Source organism: Palaemon carinicauda, chromosome 34 (assembly GCF_036898095.1).
Source record: "Palaemon carinicauda isolate YSFRI2023 chromosome 34, ASM3689809v2, whole genome shotgun sequence".
Lineage (NCBI taxonomy): Eukaryota > Metazoa > Arthropoda > Malacostraca > Decapoda > Palaemonidae > Palaemon > Palaemon carinicauda.
This window is the reverse complement of record NC_090758.1, coordinates 55,439,500-55,446,310: the sequence shown is the minus strand read 5'-3', so window position 1 is coordinate 55,446,310 and position 6,811 is coordinate 55,439,500. Positions and strand designations below refer to the sequence as shown.

Here is a 6,811-nt window from a genome sequence, read left to right as displayed (position 1 = left end):
GGGAATAGAATAAAGAAAAAGAAAAGAGCAACATGGATACGAGAACAAACTACAGTAAAGGATATTCTAACAACTTATAAGAAAAAGAAATGGACAACGGCAGGAATTTTAATGGGAATGAAAGATAATAGATGGACATTACGAAAAATAGAATGGGTCCTTATAGATTGCCAAAGGAGCAGAGGAACGAAGAGAAGACGATGGATCGGTAAATTGAGGAAGTTGGCAGGCGTGGTGTGGCACAGAAAGACAACAAACGGACGCAAGTGGAAGCGCATGTCTGAGGCCATTGTTCTGCAGTGGAGTATTAATGACTATATATATGTATATATATATATATATATATATAAACGGATGCAAGCAGAAGGGCTGGTCATAGGCCATTGTTCCATAGTCAATAGTTATCGATGTAGAAATATATATATATATATATATATATATATATATAACGGATTTTGAGCGAAGCGAAAAATCTATTTTTGGGTGAGATGGCCATGTCGTCCTGATGGAAGTTCCTATAGGGTAGCTTCCTAGGGTATATTACCTAGAGACCTAAGATGTTACCGTTATACATCTTTTCAACTAACTATAAACTATGTTAGAGCTTCCTGCCCCCTACAGGGAAGAGTCCTACTAGACTCTGGAAAACTCTCGAAGAGTACATTTACCTATGTATGAATACCAGGCAAGCTAATATAGTGGTCTCGCCCTATATTAAGTAAAGCATAGTTTGTATAGAACCACTGCGTCAATATATATTGACCAGTAATCCGCACAATACTTGTATTGGACAAAGGTTTATATCCGCATAGGAAGAAACTAATAAAACCGCCCTCGTCCCTTTATGGGACGGAGACCTCCCATTAGGGGACTACATAAACCAATGCAACATAGCTTGCATAACAGAACAATTCTATCAGAATTATCCCAGATAAGATACATAGAATTAAATGCTCAATTATACCAATAAATTGACACAGGTGAAAGAGACGCAAGGTTCTCAAGAACAAGTTTATTGACAGACAATAAACAGACAGGTTAACAACAAATATATATATATATATATATATAAAAGAGGATAACCCAAAACTTTAAGCATAAGTATGATAGTAAACAGAACTTGTTTATCTGAAAGAAAAACCATTAAACGCCACTTTAATAAGATACCGAGGTATCAAGTCATTATAGTCTGTATTACAAATCAATCACATTAGCGTTAGAAACGCTCGGCACACATGTCTGTACTTATGCTAGGTTCACCTTTGAAAGAAGGAACAGTCTATGTAGGCACTTGGTGCCCTCATTTAGTTTGTAGTACAGTATTTACCTACACACTCACCCTGGACTTAATCGTCCCAATTAAGACCACTGTTCCTCGCAGAGTTAAACAGTAGGGTTAACTACACGACCCACTGCTACCACAGATCTCTTAAGTTCCTCTACTTGCTTCGCATAGTGGCGAAAGAACACCCTGGAAGACTTCCAGCCCGTGTATGAACGGAGATGTTCAAAATCCATACAATTAAAGAAATTTAAGGATGAGGCAACTTTCCTCGGATCGTGACCTGCGGGTGTACTGTCAGGATCCGCTCTGCGAATAAAATATGTGATTTTCGCTCTGAGTTGATTCAGAGATAAATTTGAGCCTGATGTTTCTCCCTTGAAGTCTGAAGTTCTACGAAGATAGACCTTTAGGCATTCTACTGGACATAGAGATGTATCTTCTTTCAGAGGGCAGATTCTCCAGGGACCCCACCTGTTGGTGGGTAACTCATTCTTGGCGAGAAACGTAGGATCCGGAAACAGGTTCAGATCCCCTCATCCAGGAACTGAACACGACCTGCCTCTCTCGAGAGGGCTACGATCTCACTAACCCTGGCCCCGGACGCGAGTGCAAATAGGAAAATAACTTTTTGCGTCAAATCCTTTAACGCACATTCTTCATTGCTCAACAGGGAGGCGAAATGAAGATGTTTGTCTAAAGACCATGAGATGGGCTTTGGAGGTGCTGAAGGTCTGAGCCTAGCGCAGGCTTTCGGAACTTTATTAAAGATCTCGTTACCTAGGTCGATCTGGAAGGCAAATAAAATGGGTCTCATCAAAGCAGATTTACACACTGAAATCGTGTTAGCTGCCAACCCTTGGCCATGGAGGTGGATGAAGAAAGATAAGCAGAAGTCTGTTGAGATCTCCTGTGGATTCTTTGCCTTTACAAAGGCCACCCATTTTCTCCAAGATGACTCATATTGCCTTCTAGTCGATTTGCACTTATATTCCTCTAGGAAGTCTATGCTGGCTTTCGAAATCCCGAAACGCTTTCTCACCGCAAGGGCGAGAAAATCATGAGCTGCAGGGTCCGGGTTTTCTGTAATGAAGCGCAGACAGTCAACTTCTGGACTCGCTGGGTCAGAACTGGATGTGGTAGCGGCACAAACTTCATCTGTAGTTCCAACGCCAAGGGGAACCACATACTGTTCGGCCACTTGTGGGCCACTATTGCCGCTACCCCCCCTTGAAGGATCTCAGTTTGTTGAGGACCCTCAACAGAAGGTTGTGAGGAGGGAACAGATAAATCCTGGACCATCTGTTCCAGTCGAGGGACATCGCGTCCACTGCTTCCGCTAAGGGGTCCTCGTACGGGGACACGTACAGGGGCAACTTCTTGTTGTCTTTCGTCGCAAAGAGGTCTATCTGCAGTTCTGGGACTTGATTCAGAATGAAGGAGAATGATCCTGCGTCTAAGAACCATTCCGACTCTATCGGTGTGAACCTGGATAGAGCGTCCGCTGTCACATTGCGGACTCCTTGAAGGTGAACTGCCGACAGGTACCACTTCTTCTTTTCCGCCAATCGGAAAATGGCTAACATCACCTGGTTGAGAGGTGGTGACCTCGACCCTTGTCGATTCAAGCATCTCACAACCACCTCGCTGTCCATCACCAATCTTATGTGGATCGAGTGACGCGGGGAGACTTTCTTTAAGGTAAGGAGCACTGCCATAGCTTCTAGAAAGTTTATATGAAAGGTCCTGAATAGCTTGGACCAAGTCCCCTGGACTTTTTTCCGATGAGAGTGACCTCCCCCATCCCTCCTTTGAGACGTCTGAGTGAATCGTCATCGACGGGGGAGGTGGCTGAAGAAGAACCGACTTCTTTAGATGTCTGGCTTGGGACCAAGGCCTGAGAAGAGTACGTAGCCGAGGCGGCACTGGTCTTCTCAGATCTCTTCGCCGCGTTTGATGCATACCTTCTCCAAACTCCGGTTGCATCCTTTAGCTGCGCTCTTAGCACTGGGTCTGTCACTGAAGCAAACTGGAGAGAGCCTAGTACCCTCTCCTGTTCGCGTCTTGATATCCTTTCGGAATCTAGAAGTCTCTTGACAGAGCCCGCTATCTCCTTCCTTTTCTTCGTCGGGATGGAGAAACTGTGTGACAAAAGGTCCCAGTGGATTCCCAGCCACTGGAACTTTTGGGATGGAGAAAGTCGAGACTTTTTTCTCTTGATCTTGAAGCCTAGGTACTCTAGGAACTGGATCACCTGACTGGAAGCTTGCAAGCATTCGGTCTCGGATGCTGCCCACACCAGCCAGTCGTCCAGGTAGGCTACTACCTGAATTCCCTTTAGGCGTAATTGTTTGAGAGCTGCGCTCGCAAGCTTCGTGAAAATCCTTGGGGCTATGTTTAGCCCGAATGGCATGGCTCTGAAGGCGTATAGTCTCCGTTGTAGCCTGAACCCTTGGTAGGGGGAGAGTCGACGGCTGATTGGAATGTGCCAATAGGCGTCTGACAAGTCTAGAGAGACTGAGTATGCCCTCTTGGGCAGTAAGGTCCTTATGTGTTGCAGTGTTAGCATCTTGAATTTGCAATTCACTATGAACTTGTTGAGTGGCGACAAGTCCAGAATGACTCTGAGCTTTTCCGAGTCTTTCTTGGGAACAAAACAGCCTCCCTTAGAATTTGATGGACTTCACCTTTCGGATCACCTTTTTCTCCAACAGTTCTTGAACGTACTCCTCCAGAACGGGGGTGGAGTGTTGGAAAAACCGAAGGCACGGGGGTGGAGTGCTGTACCAGCTCCAGCCCAGTCCATTCTTGAGTAGGCTTTGGGCCCAGGGATCGAAGGTCCAGCAATCCCAAAATTTCATCAGTCTCCCTCCTACCGGTATCGTTTCACTTGGACTGCCGTCCTGAGGTCTTGCCTCCCTGACCACGACCACCTCTGAATCCCCTTCCCCTTGAGGGGCGCCTAGACGAGCCTCTGGCTGCTCCTCTAGGTTTTGCACGAAAGGAAGAAGACTGTCCTTCGAACGTTGGGAAGAATGTGGTTGACTGACCTGGCACAGCCTGGGGTACCCACTAAAAAGTAGTCGGGGTTTGTGCCACCATCTGGGGCACTGGAGGCAATGGCAACTGCAGTTGCTGTTGCTGTCTAAAAGGCTTGGCTGGCCGAGACGGTAGCCTAGTCCTCATATTCTTCCTCTTTGGTTGAGGACCCTCATCCGGGGAAGACTTTCTTTTGATAGCCAGGCCCCACTTCTGGAGAAGGTTTCTATTCTCCACGGCGGCCTTATCAACAACTTCTTTGACCACATCGGTAGGGAAAAGGTCTTTTCCCCAAATTTTGGAGGAGATTAACTTCCTTGGCTCGTGTCTCACCGTAGCCCCGGTGAACACGAACTCCCTGCAAGCTCTCCTTGCCTTGACGAAGCTATAAAGGTCCTTTGTCACTGTGGCTAGGTGAGACTTAGCCACTACCATGAACATTTCATGGACCTTGGGGTCACTTGCCATCGTCTCAAGAGTAGTCTGATGAGACATTGAGGCAGCCAGTCTTTCTTTTGTCTCGAACTCTCTTCGTAAAAGAGAGTCGGACAGCTTGGGGAGGTCCTCGCCGAATTGCCGTCCGGCAATATCAGCCTCCAACTTTCCCACTGAAAATGTCAGATGGACATCCTTCCAGTCTTTGTGGTCCATAGGCAGGGCCAGCGACAAGGGTTTACACTCCTCCAGGGAGGGGCAAGGCTTGCCGGTCTCGACTGCCTTTAGGACAGCCGCAAACCCTTTCTGTAAAAAGGGGAAGGCTCTAGCAGGAGAGGACACAAAAGAAGGGAGCTTCTTGCTCAATGCAGCTACCTTCGAGTTAGAGAAGCCCCTCCCTTTCATCGAGGATTAAAGTAGGGCTTGAGCCTTAGCGTGGTCCATAATTATGACCTCCTTCGGCTCTGTCTCCTCCCTTGAAGCTGGTTCTTTTCTCAGCCGGACATAGCAGTCCGGATATGATGCCTTGGTGGGCCAGAATTCCACCTCCTCTAGGGGAACTGAACCCAGCTTATCCGAGATGACGATCTTTCCAGTCGTCATCGGCATGTGCTCAGCATACCTCCATGGGTTAGCATCTGAGCATAAGGGAAGGTCTTTCACATTGAGCCTTTTCCGGGGCCTACGTGATTCTGCCAGGGACTGCATACGCAGTTCCATAGCAGCCGCCCTTCTCCTGATTCTCCTTCTGCATTTGTTGGATCATTCCAACAATAGAAGAGAGGGCCTGTCCCAGTTCTACTGGGAGACCGGCCGATGTTGAGGGGATAGGCTCCGGAATCTGAACCGGAGTAGCCGACACCTCGTCGACCTCATCCTCTACGACATCCGGGGTTTGAACTTCATCCCTACCTTCTGCCAGGAGGTCTTGTTCCAAACGTTCGTCCAGGTCAGACATCCTGTCATCTAATTGGATGTCTTGCATCGCGACTGCGACTTCCACGTCCACCTGGACTTGATCTTGAGGGATCTCCTCTTGAGGCTGGGGAATCACTGCATCAGCTGATGCCTGGGGAAAAAGATACACCCTCATCTTCTCACTTGGAAGATAAGGGCCAGAGGTGTTCTTCTTGAAGCCCCTTGCCCAAGTACGAAGCTTCTCCCTTGCTATATCCCTTGATTCCGCCGTTCTAGGGGATTCAAAAGCCTCAGTAATCAGGATAGTGCATACAGTACATACCTGAGGGTCCCAATACTGGAGATCATCCTTGGAGACAGCGCAAGCTGCGTGTCTCCTACAACACTCATGTCCGCAGAGGTTCTTGCTGCGGACGTTGCAGAAAACATTTCCGCACTTCGGAGGGTCCTCCTGTAAAGAGAAGAAATTTCCATGAGTATCAAGTGAACTATGTATCACTGGATATGCATAGTATAGCATAACAAGTCATAAAGGAAAGACACACACTTGTGTTTCCCTCACAACCCATTGTTGCAGCCTTCCAGATAATGAAATCAAAATGGTTTATCTCTTCTAGAGTAACCAATGCAAGGTTTCCAGAGGAAACAGGTGGAGCTCACACCTAAGCAATGATTTTAAAATCCTGGATAATAGACAGGAAAGAACTCAGCTTCCTATCTGAGGGCAACAGCAAAGGGATGTGCAAGAAAACACAATAGTGTTAGAAGACACAGTGCTGTACCAAAACCCTTACCATAGTTTTCTTCTTACTGTATATGTTATACTGAAGAATACTAGTACAGTATAGGGGGATGTGTGCCGGCCTGCCTTTGCCGGCCGGCACACACCACAACTAGCTTTAAAGTATACTACTTAACAGCTATAGGGCGGCAGCACTCTGGTTCAAATGCCTGTGCCGGTCGGCAGCAACTGCCGGCCGGTAACAGCCAATGTTGGCCGGCAATGGCTTCCGGCCAGCAACTACACAAGGTAGTACCCAGCTGCCGGCCACACTCTTGGTGACCGGCAGACAAGGGCTGACAAAAGCCGGCCGGAAAAGGTACAAGACCGATGCCAGCCGGCAGCAAAAGAACCAG

General features: G+C 47.4%; 1 protein-coding gene across 1 annotated transcript in view; it reads right to left on the bottom strand.

Moving 5' to 3' along the window:
- The window catches only part of LOC137626941 (neuroligin-4, X-linked-like), a 348,832-nt gene that overhangs the window by 78,185 nt on the left and 263,836 nt on the right, over positions 1 to 6,811 (bottom strand).